At 36.8% G+C, this 14,033-nt stretch overlaps 1 protein-coding gene across 1 annotated transcript in view; it reads left to right on the forward strand.

Moving 5' to 3' along the window:
* Positions 1-14,033, forward strand: part of LOC101344027 (sodium channel protein type 9 subunit alpha) — a 195,448-nt gene that overhangs the window by 11,771 nt on the left and 169,644 nt on the right. The window lies entirely within an intron of this gene.

A 14,033-nucleotide genomic window follows, 5' to 3' on the forward strand; every position in this document is an offset into this window, starting at 1 on the left:
TCTGATATTTTACTTGGGAAAGGAACAGCGCTGTGGTTATTTTTTGCCACATTTTTGATTCACCAATTCTGGATGACCATATTTAGCTTTCTTTGCACTAAAGAGTCAAAATATTTTAATATACACTCAAGTTGATGCATTAAAAAGCCTGAAACCCAAATCCTTTTACAAAAGTGAGGGTTATCTGAGGAAGAATTGGCAGCTAGATAGGAACAACAACAACGACAAAAGACAACATTAGAGTTAAGGAGCCCGACTGATCTGCTGCAAGTTGGTGATCAGTCATTAAGCTCTGTCCGGTTGGCCTCCAAAATGTGTAGGTCAAGAGTTGGCACCCAACTTGGTATCATTCCCATTGAGGTTTTTGGTGAGGGAGGACCTGGAAGAGATCCCAAGGGCAGTGGTAAAGGGATACTGGGTCACTCTAGGTCTGCTCCTAGAACTCTCAGCATCCCTATTCTTAGCATTTATATGTTTCCTGGGAATTTAAGAGTGATTTCTTCTTTCCTTTCATCCTCTTTTTTTTAACCTCCCTTCCTTCCTTCCGCAAGTAGTTATTTAATACCTAATCAGGCACTATTGTAGACTGCTGACACAGCAGTGAACAAAACATACAGCTTTCATGCTAATTTTGAGAGGCAGATAATGAATAAATAAACAGATATTCACCACTACCTGTCATTGTGTAATAATACATGCAGTGAAGAAAATTAATGCAGGACAAGGAGATAGAGAAAATTGAAGGAGGGAAGTATCATTTAAATAAAGGTGGCCAGTAAAAGCCGTTTCAAGGCCATATTTGAGCTGAGATCTTAAGGGGCTGAGGAAGTGAGGGAGGAAGACATGCAAGTGGAACATAATTTCAGTCACAGGAGCAGAAATTGCAAAAGCCATAAGGCATGGTTGATGTGTTTATGGAACAGCAAGGAAGCCAGTGTAGCTGAAAGCAGACGGTTTGAAAGTAGTAGAAGATGAGGGCCTTTTCTTTATTTGTACTACCTAGGGATTCCTTTAGTTTTATAAAATGATTTAATATCTAACAGAGTGAGTCCTATCAGATATTACTGTTCTCTATGTGTACTTTCTAGCCATTAGCTTCAGTTCACCTAATTTCAAAAGGAAAAAATCCTACTTTTATTTTCATTGGGATCACAGTAAATTCATAAATTACCTTAAAAAGAACTTCCATGTTTATGTGTTGTGACTCTATTTCTTAATGCTTTTTTTAACAGCATGAAAACAGAGTATCCCATCATAATAGGAAAAATGGGTTAAGCTGGACATCCACTTTAAAGCCTCTAATGTCAAGTATGAGAGGAGCTTTGGTGGTGCAGTGGTTAATGCTGGACTGCTCACCGAAAGGTTGGTGGTTAGAATCCACCAGTGCTCAGCAGGAGAAAGATGTGGCAGTCTGCTTCCATAAAGATTTATGGCCTTGGAAACCCTATGGAGCAGTTTTACCCTGTCCTAGAGGGTCTCTGGGAGCCCTGGTGGTGCAGTGGTTAAGAGCTCAGGTCTACAGTTCAAATCCACCAGCCGCTCCTTGAAAACCTTATGAGGCAGTTCTAGTCTGCCCTGTAGGTCGCTATGAATCAGAATCCGCTCGACAGTAACGGGTCTGTAGGGTCGCTATGAGTCGGAATCAACTCCACAGCAATGGGTTTGTTTGTTTTTTTGTAATGTCAAGTATATTATCTATAAATTAAATGTAATAATCAGCATGGATATAATCAATCATTGCAATTAAATATGTTCCTGATGGATTTCTGAAATTTTACTTTTGGAAGATGATAACCTCTTCATTGTTAACATCTTTTTTATCACCTTACTAATTCTTTAAATGATTATTATCTCTTAGAGATGCACAATTTGAAGGGTGACAAACACTGTCTAATAACTTCAAAAAGAGTAGTTCAGTCTTCCATGTCTGTCTTAGTTATCTAGTGCTGCTGTAGCAGAAATAACGCAAGTGGATGGCTTTAGCAAAGAGAAATTTATGTCTTCACAGTAAAGTAGGCTAAAAGTCAAATTCAGGGCATCAGCTCCAGGGGACGGCTTTCTCTCTCTGTCGGCCTTTTCACCAGTCTTTCCCCAGACCAGGAGCTTCTATGCGCAGGGACTTCAGGTCCAAAGGACGCGCTCGGCTCCCGGCACTGCTTTCTTGGTGGTGTAAGGTCCCCAACTCTCTGCTTGCTTCCCTTTCCTTTTATCTTTTGTAAGATAAAAGGTGCAGCAGGCTGTACCCCAGGGAAACTCCCTTTACCTTGGATCAGGGATGTGACCTTAGTAAGGGTGTTACAATCCCACCTCTTTAACAAAAAATTACAATCACAAAATGGAGGACAACCACACAATACTGGGAATCAGGGCCCAGTCAAATTGATACATACATTTTTTGGGGGGACATAATTCAATCCATGACAATGTCCTAAACTCACTCGAAGAGTTTTTATGGTACTTTATAGTATGTGAACAATTGGTATGCAAGAAAGTTTAATAAATGTATGTTATAATTTTATATTTAGAGTAGCAGATGGATAGTTAGGAATTAATTTCTAGATTCTCTACTGAGAAAAATATTTAAGTACTGCTATCTGGATCTTATATAATACCATGTAATTATTATTTATATTATACTTTAAGATAGAAGATGGTCTCTATGCATAAACTTACAAAGCACACTATTCCCAAAATTTATCAGAAATTAAAATTTATAATCTCAAGAAGTATATTACTTTGGGAGGAAAAATTAAGATTATTGTCAATAATTGCTGACATATCTGAAATACTTAATAGAAAAATCTATTAAGTCTCATCTATACATCATGTATGAAGGAAAGGGACACTATTCCTTAGCTCATGCTAAATATTATTTTTCAGTTAGCTGGGATTAACTCTTTATTGAGAGCACAAAATTATCACAGCCCTAGATGACCCCTGAAGTCACTAAGGTATGGCTGCAGAAGAGGTTCTATACCTTTTTAAAGCACTTTTAAAGGGTGCATTTCACTCTCTGATTAGGCATGTTTCTGTCTCCAGAAAAAAACATCAGCATGGTTTAGGAGAAATGGCATAATTGCTTTGGTGCCAGGTAGACTCAGGTTTGAATTCCCTGATTATTCCACATAATTAGCTGTGTGACATTATTCAAATTCCTTATAATAGAAATAGAGAAAGTCTGTTTTACAAGATCATCACGTGGAATAGAAACAATGTAAAGTGCCACAGTACCTAAGCTAAATAAATAACAGCAATATTAGCTTTGTCCTATAAAAATGTAACTTTTAAATTATAACTATGAGATGGTCAATGAAAGTAGGGCGTCATTAAGATCTTAAGTGGGGGTTATTTGTTAATTGTGTTTTATTTTTTCCTAGCATATTTATAATTTTAATCTAAAATTTAAGTCTGCAGTAAAATAAGAAGACAGCATAACATAGTTGTTAAGTTTGTTGCACCAAAGTGGGAGAGACCTGGGTTCAAACCCCATCTCTGCCAGTTAGTAGTTTATATCTGTGGACAAGTTAATTAACCTCTCTAAAACTAAGTTTTCTCTTCTGTAAAACGGGGCTGAAAATGGTTTTCTTACAAGGTTACTTTAAGGGAAAAAATGAGATACTTCATTTTAATCATTTAGTACATTTTGTGGTACACTTTAAGTGCACAATAAATTCTAACCATTGTTATTAGTAATTTTTATCTACCTTATGAATTGATTTTGCATACCTAATGTTCTTAAGAAGGGTGAATACATTTACTTTGTAATAGATAAATTTTTGTATTTCAGATGTAGAAGAAACCTTTTCCTCCTAAGCAGCTTTCAGTTTAATTTATTTAAAGATTAAAACAAAGCTATGCTCAGTGCAAAACCAAGACTACACTGCTTTCTACCAAAAAACCAACCAACCAACCAACCCACTGCTGTCGAGTCGATTTCAACTCATAGCGACCCCACAGGGAAGCCAACTGCCACATCTTTCTCTCGCAGAGCCACTGTTGGTTTCACACCACTGACCTTTTGGTTAGTAGTTGATCCCTGAGATGGTGATACTCATCGCGCACAGCTATTTTAGTCTCTGCCAACATAAGGTCCGTTAGTCGGTGCTGTGCGTGCAGGTTGTGTGTGTTGTTTTTAAGTAGTGATAAAGATTACTAAATCTGTCAGGCCTGGTAAATGCAAACACGCAGAGAGTGCTGAAAGATTTAATAGGAAAAGGCATCAGAATATGATGGAATCCAAAACAGAGATAAAATAATTAAAAGTATAAGAAAATGACTTATAAGCACGTAAAAGATAGATCGCTTGAAAGTAGAAATGATATTTTAGGATTGGGAAGGATCATGTAATAGGTGAAAAATGCTGTGCCTAGGCAAAAGTCAAGGAGCCCTGGTGGTGCGGTGGTTAAAGTGCTGGGGTCGCTATGAGTCGGTGCCATCTGGAACGTTGGAAAGTTGGAACCCACCAGCTGCTCCATGGGAGAAAGCTGTGGCAGTCTGCTTCTGTAAAGATTACAGCCTTGGAAACCCTGTGGGGCAGTACTACTCTGTCCTATAGGATCGCTATGAGCCAGAATGGATTCAACAGCGATGGGTAAAGGCAGTAATCAGCAAGATACAAAGAAACACTGTTTTAAATGGGAAAGTATTCTAGCATAGGTAAGAGGATCTTTCTTCATCAGTAGTGTATGTTCCAGAATTTAATGCTAAAACAGGGGAAGTCCAGGCATTCATTCAAGAAGGTAAAATCCAAGCTTATTGATATTTACATGTACAGAGGTTAGGTTTTTAACACATATTTTGAGGGACACAATTCAATCCATAATAGCTATGTACAGATAGTTCCCAAATAAAGAAGCACAAATGGCTTCTAAGATTATGGAGAAATCCTCAACCTCGCTCATAAGAGAAAATGCAAACTTAGACTATAGGAAATTTTCATTTCCCATTTCTCAAAATTGCAAAAATGAAAAAAAAAAAAAAGTAAAACAATCTGTTGAAGTTGTGTGGTTTTAAACAATCCCTGACATACTGTTAGTGAAGGGTATGAATTGGCACAACTCTAGTAGAGAGCAACTTGGCAACGTGTTTTTCCAAACTAAAAACACAGGCACAATTATGACCCAGCAGTTCTACTCTTAGGTACTTGTCTTACAAATATAATTCCATATATGTAAAGCTGTTCATAAGAAGATAATCCTTGTAGCTTTGGAAACAACCCACATGTTCAACATTGGGGGGATGCCTAAATAATTGTTTGATACATGCATACAATTGAATTATATAAAGCTGTTCAAAAAGAGTTGTATCTATATATAATAATGTGCAAACATTTCCAGGTTATACTTTTAAGTGACAAAAGCAAGTTATAGAGAGTCCCTTATTCGTGTAAAAAGAAAAATGAATTGGTAATACATGTTTATAAAAACAAATAGATACACAAGGGATTGATACCAGTGGGTTGCCTCTGGGGTAGGAATCTGCGTGGCTGGGTAACGAGGAAGAGAGGGAGAATTAGTTTTCATTTTACATATTTTTGAGTTTTGTGGTTATATTTATTCTTCAAAAATAAATATAAGTTTAATATTTAGGTAAAAATGGGAGTCATAAACCTGCAGTTTGTTCCTAGCTATGCAAGGTAAAAAAAAATACTGTGTTCTTGGAGTTATTTAACTGCCCTGAAGTCTAGGATGATGATCAAATAATGGGTCCTCAGAAATATGTCTTAGGTGGGAAGGAAGAGAAAAAGGGAGTTTTTGCTTAGGGAGCATTCAGGTTACGTTAATGGTGGTGGAATGATTTGGAAAATGATATCGAGAACGGTTGCACAAGTTGAAGAATATAATCAGTGTTACTGAATAGTACATGTTGAAATTGTTGAGGTGGCATATGTTTTGTTATGTATTTTTCTACCACAATTAAAAAAATACATGTTTTGGGTAAGTCTGAATGAGTGAATAAAAAATACATGTAAAAGTTTTTTGAGAAATATAACCTGTATAAAAATGTATAATAATATTATTAGTCTTACTTAAACTAGAGTTCATCTCAATTAAAGAAATTCCACTATTCAAAAATTCCAAATACTAAAAGATTTTACAGAGGATCTGAGGAGGTGAGTGACCCAAACACTGAGAGAAAAGAAGAGGCAAAGACTGACCTGGATGGTTCATTGTGATATTAAACTGAGCAGCCTTTCTCTGCCTCAGACGAGACTCCAGAGACTGTGTGAATATTTCATTCCTAGGCCTGTCCTTCCTAGTAATATATTATCTTAATTTCTTAGTGCTGCTGTAACAAATATTACAACTGAGTGGTTTTAAAGAGCAGAAATGTATTTTCTCACAGTTTAGGAAGGAGGTTAGAAGTTCGAATTCAGAGCTCAGGCTTTAAAGTAAAGTTCTCTCTGTCCTCTGGGAGAAAATCCTTGTCTCAGTTCTTCTTGGGGTTCCTTGGAGATCTCCACATGGCATCTACCTTTCCCATGTTCTTAATTCTTAAGGCCTAATCTGCTCTTTTTATATCTCAAAAGTGATTAAGTTTAAGACACAGCGCACACAGATATAGCTTCATTAGCATAACAAAGAAAACCCTATTTCCAAATGGGATTATATCCACAGGTATAAGGTTAGGATTCCAACACATATTTTGGGGGGACACGATTCAGTCCATAACATATATCTTGAAAATAAAACTTATCTCACACTAATAAAAAAAAGTATGCACAAAAATGTGAATATTTTACTATAAAGTAACTACATAGTTCCCTTAATTACTAATGACAATATTTTTAGTTTTTCAAAAACTAGGTTCACCAGAAACAAAAATTAAATATATATGACAAACTGGAAAAAAAAAAAAAAAGAAAAAGAAACATTTGTGAAAAGGGATCATTATCCTTAGCATGAAAAGAAACCTTGTCTCCTAGATATTTCCCCAAATACAGTGAAAACATATGTTCACATAAAAACTTGCACACAAATGTTTATAACAGCTTTACGCATAATTACCAAAAATTGGAAGCAACCAAGATGTCCTTCAGCGGGTAAGTGGATAAACTGTGGTATATCCATCCAATCAAACCAAACCAGTTGCCATCCCGTCGATGGCAATTTAATGGTGACTTCATATGTGCAAGAGTAGAACTGCCCCATAGAGTTTTCAAAGCTGTGATCTTTTGGAAGCAGATCACCAGGCCTGTCTTCTGAGGTACCTCTGGGTGGATTCGAACCGCCAGCCCTTCAGTTAGTAGTCAAGCAGTGCTTAACCATTTGTGCCACCCGAGGTCTCCAGTACATCTGTATAATGGAGTACTACTCAGTGATTAAAAAAAAAGAAATGAGCTATTAAGCCAAGAAGAGACATGGAGGAGCCTTAAATGCATACTGCTAAGTAAAAGAAGCCAGTCTGGGAAAACAAAAACAAAAACAAAAACTGTGTAATTTCAACTATATGACATTTGGAAAAGGCAAAACTATAGAGACAGTGAAAAGATTAGTAGGGTTGGGGGGCAATGAATAGGTGGAGCAGAGGGCATTATGATACTATAATGGAGGATACATGACATTATGCATTTGTCAAAATCTATAGGACTGTAAAACACAAAGAGTGAACCCTAATGTAAATTATGAGCTTTAGTTAATAGTAATGTATCGGTATCAATTGTAACAGATGTACACAGGAATGAAAAATGTTAGTAATAGGAGAAACAGTGGGCAGAAGAGAGGAGGAACTTAATTTTTTGCAAAATTATCTTGTAAATCTAAAACTGCTTAAAAAATAAAGTCAATTAAAAAATGAAAACGTTTAAAAAAAAAAAACTCTTAACAAACAAGGAAATGATAAATACCCCAATTGAAAATGGACCATAATAAAGAGATTTACAAAAGAAGAAATAGAAATGCCCAACAAACTTAAGAAATAGTCAGCTTAATAAATAGCCAGTGGAATGCACATTAAAACAAAAACAGAAGTTTTATCAAATTGGGAAGCATTGATATATGACTAGTTAATATTGCTTAGGCATAGAAGAATCATATGCTAATATGTTGCTACCAGGAATGTAAATTTGTATAGCCTTCTGGGAAGCCTTTTAGCAGTATTTATGTACATAAGAAGACAAAGTAAATACCATCAGTGATTATCTTCAGTGATTTTCTCTGAATGGTTTATTTTTATTTTAATCTTTATGTTTTTCAGTTTTCTACCATTGATAATTTGGTATACTTCTATTCAACCATATTAAAAAAAATAAAACAGTTGCCATTGAGTCAGAATCAATTTATAGCGACCCCATGTGTATCATCAGAGTGGAACAGTACTCCATAGGGTTTTCAATGGCTGATTTTTTGAAAGTAGATCGCCAGGTCTTTCTTCTAAGGTACTTTTGCATGGACTCAAACTTCCAACCTTTCAGTTAGTAGTCAAGCATGTTAACCCTTTACATCACCCAGGTACTCCGCAGCCATGTTAATAGCTACAAAAGAGTTATATATACAACTTTCTGCAAAGGATTATATCATGAATTTAATGATAATAAAATATTTTCTGTATAGCTTGACACTGTTATTTACATACAAACTTTAAATACTCTGCATTACTCAGTGGTAAAATTAAGTTAGAGTTATCAATAATCTAGTATTGTACCTGTGCCTGGGTTTCTAAAACAATTGAATAATTTATCACTTTGTTAGAGGTCCAAATATTTAGGGATTTGTCCTTAAATATGTTTCAGATAAAAAGTCTGAAATTTGGAGTGCTTAGCACTAGATTACCTGGGTGGTGCAGATGGTTAATGCACTTGACTGTGAACCAAAAGGCCCACACAGAGGTGCCGCATAAGAAAGACCTGGTGATCTACTCCCAAATAAATCAGGCATTGGAAACCCTATGGAGTACAGTTCTATTCTGACACACATGGGGTCTTCTTGAGTCAGAATTGACTCAACAGCAACTATTTTTTTTGTGGTTGTTGTTTTTAAACAACAGGTGAAAACGGAAAAGCACTCCTAATATATTTTAACTTCTGCTATGACTAGTATAATTCAACATTAGAGAATTTTAAAGTTTGGTTAGGTGGCGTCTACTATTTCAGTCTTCCCTTTCATACCTCTGACTAGCTCTGTGCCTCCTGTTTATGGTTGGCAGAAAACTGCTTTAGTTAAACCCGAGCAGATAGGCTGGGTCTAATTATTATTTTGGCATCATTAAAAAAAAAGGAAACAGACTAGCAGAACCCTTTATATTTCTTGCGTACATCAGTCTACATGAAATGTCGGGAATTGCTTATCTTTAAACATGTTTTAATTTTTTAAATGAAGAAAAAAAAATTGATAGTGCTAAAAGTTGTAAAAATCTGCTTTGGATGTTAAATCAATGATGATTATTGTTATTGCAAGTATTTGAAGATGCTCTCAAACATATTGAAATATCTTAATTTGTTTAGGTTATTATAGTTAAAATTTGCTTACAAATCAGTGTGATTTATTTGTTATCTTAAAGGCAGGATGCTTACTTCTTCAAGTGTCTGGGTTGGGAGAAATATTTCACTTATCCAGCATTTAAGAAGCTCCTATGATATGTCAGATATCATGTTATGCACTGATGATAAAAAAGAAAGAAAAGATGCCTAAAACAGATCTCTACCTAAGGAACTGAGAGTCTAGTTGAAGGAAATGGGCATGGAGAATGATGAGTGCAATGGGGCATTATACCAGCAGATTAAAATCTGCATTAGGGGACAGTTGGGAGTCCGAAGCAGACAGGAATGATGGGGGAGAGAGAAACTCATGAAGAGTTTATATTTGAGGGATGGTAGGTCAGACTGTTCATACAGGAGGTGTTGAGCTGAATATTAAAAGACAAGTAATTAGATGATCTGAACAGGTGAAAATGTGCAGACAGAGGAAGCATTATGAGAAGGCAAGGAGTAGAAAACATTCTGGCTGCCCTTTGGGAAAACAAGATGTAGAGTGGTCAATAAGTTTGTCTTAGTCATCTAGTGCTGCTATAACAGATATACCACAAGTGGATAGCTTCAACAAAGAGAAATTTATTCTCTCACAGTCTAGTAGGTTACAAGTCCAAATTCAGGGCATCAGGTCCAGGGGAAGGCTTTCTCTGTCAGCTCTGGAGAAAGGTCCTTGTCCTCAGTCTTCCCCTGGTCGAGGAGCTTCTTAGGTGCAGGGACCCTGGCTCCAAAGGATGCGCTCTTCTCCCGGTGCTGCTCTCTTGGTGGTATGAGGTCCCCCCTCTCTGCTTGCTTCGCTTTCCTTTTATCTCTTGAGAGAGAAAAGATGGTGCAGGCCACACCCCAGGGAAACTCCCTTTACATTGGATCAGGGATGTGACCTTGGTAAGGGTGTTACAATCCCACCCTAATCCTTTTTAACGTAAAATTACAATCACAAAAAGGAAACAACCACACAACACTGGGAATCATGGCCTAGCCAAATTGATACACACATTTTTGGGGGGACACAGTTCAATCCATGACAAAGTTGTACACCTGTAAAAAGTTGAATTAGCAAAAGTTCTGTGACAGATAAAATTACAACCACAAAGAAAAAAAAAAAGCTGCTGAGGCTGCTTATGTACAACGAAATACCTCCTGGATTTGCTTCCATGGTTTGAAGGTTTAGAGTCATAGTTTCATGGGACATCTCAGTTAATTGGCCTAATAACATGCTCAGTACTTCTGTTCTACCTCCAAGTTCATTGTGTAGTTCCTGGGGTCTTAAAAGCTTGCAAGCGGTCATCCAAGACACAATTGGTCATTATTTGCCTGGAGCAACAGAGGAAGAAAGAGAGTGAGGAATAGGAGGAGGAATTGGAATGTGTGGCTAATGCCTCCATGAGCAACTCCTCTTTGCCATGAGATCAGAAGAACTGAATGGTGCCTGGCTACCATTATTGAACATTTTAATCTAAGATTCTATAGAAGAATCCTGATCAAAAGGGAGAAAATGCAGAACAGAATTTCAAATTCTCATGGACTGTAGACTTTCTGGAGCCATGGAGGGTGGATGAACCCCTGAAACTATTGCCCTGAGATAATTCTTAAACTTTAAACTAAAAATACCCCCTGAAATCTTCTTAAAACCAAACAGTAGTTTAGCTGAACTAGTAAAAAAATGTGTGCCGCGAGCATTATGCTCTTTAACAACTATCTCTATGGGATCAAACTGACAACAGCAACTTGACAGATTGGACGGGAACCTTAGGGGGCAGTAAGTTTATGTTAATGGGGGAGGAACAGTTCAGAAAAGTAGGGTGAGAATAGTTGAACAACCCAAAGAATGTAATCAATATCACTGAATTATACATGTAGAAACTGTTAAATTGGTATATGTTTTGTGTATACTGTATTTTTATGAAAATAGCGCCCACGTCCTGCGTTTGTTTGCCAGCCACATCCTCCAAGCCACGGGGCACCCTCACAAATGCCACCATGCCAATCCTCTTCCACATATTGCTGTAAAAAAAAAAAAATTAGCAAAGTGCCCTTAAGAAAATACTTCTCGTGGAGAGGGTGTTGCCAGCAAACGAATGCAGACGGCGCGCATTATTTGTATAAAGATGCGGTATATTCAGAACAACAACAAAAAGATGTAGAGTGGTGTAGCTGGAACCTAGATTGCAAATAGGGGAAAAGAAAAGGCTGTCAGCCCCAGGTTAGGAAGAACCTTCCGAACAAAAATATTCCAGCTTATCATGTAGGCAGCGGTCAGCTACAGAGGATTTTTTTTCTTCTTAAAGCAGGGAAAGATCATCAAATTTCCCATTGTAGAGGCAGGAACTCTTAAGTATTGATAATAATTGAACCACAATTCCTTGGTATTACCCAACTAATGTTTTCAAGCTTTTTTTATAGCACAACTGTTTTTTTGTTTTTTTATTTTTATTTTATTTAAGAAATCTTACAGTGTTTCAATAAGAAAAACATAAAATAGAGGTAGAGTCCTTGGAAATTTTAACTCTTGGCTTAGCGAAAACAATTCATTGTTTGAACAAGCCCAAACACCCCTAATTTGAAAACCACTGATGTGATTTATCTCACTTGCAAGATATGACACCCAATTTCTTCAGTTGATGGAGGCTACAGAACAGAGCAGCACTGAAAACTGGAGACCCTTTTCAGGTGAAGTCAATTATTATTAGATTCCTAAACTAGTCTCTGATTTGGAATTTTTCTTTTTTTTTAGTTTGATTAACATGAAAGTCTCAGTGTCTCCTTAAAATGGTGTGGGAGGAAAAATACTATTTTTTATCAACATATATGAGAATACCCTACAATGTTATTGTACTTAAAGAGAACAATGAAAAAATTTGAAGCAAAACATTTTTAAATCAATTCATTAAAATTCTAATGAAGATGCACTAAATAAAAGCCACACACATATTTTAGTTTGTTGTCGTTAGGTGCCTTCAAGTCTGTTACGACTCATAGCGACCCCACGTACAACAAAACAAAGCCCAGTCTTGCGCCATCCTCACAATCTTTGCTATGCTCGAGCCCATTGTTGCAGCTACTTTGTCAGTCCATCTTATTGAGGGCTTCCTGTTTTACTCTGACCCTCTACTCTACCAACCATGATGTCCTTCTCCATGGAGTGGTCCATCCTGATAACATGTCCAAAGTACATGAAATGAAGTCTTGCAATCCTCGCTTCTAAGGAGCATTCTAGGAGCCCTGCTGGTGCAGTGGTTATGAGCTACGGCTGCTAACCAAAAGGTCAGCAGTTCTGATCCACCAGCCGCTCCTTGGAAACTCTGTGGGGCAGTTCTACTCCGTCCTATAGGGTCCCTATGAGTCAGAATCAACTCGAATGCAATGGATTTTAAGGAGCGTTCTGGCTGTACTTCTTTGAAGACAGATTTATTTGTTCTTGGCAGTGCATGGTATTCAATATTTTTCTCCAACGCCATAATTCAAAGGCATCAATTCTTCGGTCTTCCTTATTCATTGTCCAGCTTTCATATACGTATGAGGCGATTAAACATGCCATGGCTTGGGTCAGGTGCACCTTAGTCCTTAAAATGTCATCTTTGCTTTTTAACACTTTAAAAAAGTCCTTTGCAGCAGATTTGTCCAATGCAATGCATCATTTGCTTTCTTGACTGCTACTTCCATGGGTGTTGATTGTGGATCCAAGTAAAATGAAATCCTTGACAACTTCAGTCTTTTCTTCATTTATCATAATGTTGCTTGTTAGTCCAGTTGTGAGATTTAATCCATACTGAATGTTGAGATGTAATTCATACTGAAGGCTGTGGTCTTTGCTCTTCATCAGTAAGTGCTTCAAGTGCTTTTTGCTTTCAGAAAGCAAGGTCGTGTCATCTACATATCACATGTTATTAGTCTTCCTCCAATCCTGATACTGCTTTCTAATTCATATAGTCCAGCTTCTTGGATTATTTGCTCAGTTTACAGATTGAATAAGTATGGTGAAAAGATACAACCCTGACACACAGCTTTCCTGATTTTAAACCACACGGTATCCCCTTATTCTGTTCGAACAGCTGCCTCTTGGTCTATGTACAGAGTTCCTCATAAGCACAATCAAGGGTTCTGGAATCCCCATTCTTTGAAATGTTGTCCATAATTTGTTATGATCCACGTAGTTGAATGTCTTTGCATAGTCAATAAAACACAGGTAGACATTTTTCTGGTGTTCTCTGCTTTCAGCCAAGATCCATCTGACATCAGCAATGAATATTTTAGTTTTGTGATTAATATTTTGTGATTGAGGATTGTTTTTCTAAATACTTCAGTACAGGATTTAAGGTCTCTGCTAATGCATTATTTAGTTTCTTAATTTCAGTCTTACTGCACTCTTGCTCTCATTGTACATTGGGTTTCTTTGTTTATTGCCATCATTAATGTGCCATGGTGCTTCATTTTTTGAAATTTTACTTGTTATTTTATAGGTTTTATTTTTTTGTCTCATGGCTAATGTATATGTGACTCATGCAAATGTTTGTTAAATAGAACATTTTTTAAAGGTGCATCATTAAGTCATTATGAATTTATTTTA

The sequence above is a fragment of the Trichechus manatus genome, unplaced genomic scaffold, assembly GCF_000243295.1.
Source record: "Trichechus manatus latirostris isolate Lorelei unplaced genomic scaffold, TriManLat1.0 scaffold00037, whole genome shotgun sequence".
NCBI classification, from domain to species: Eukaryota; Metazoa; Chordata; class Mammalia; order Sirenia; family Trichechidae; genus Trichechus; species Trichechus manatus.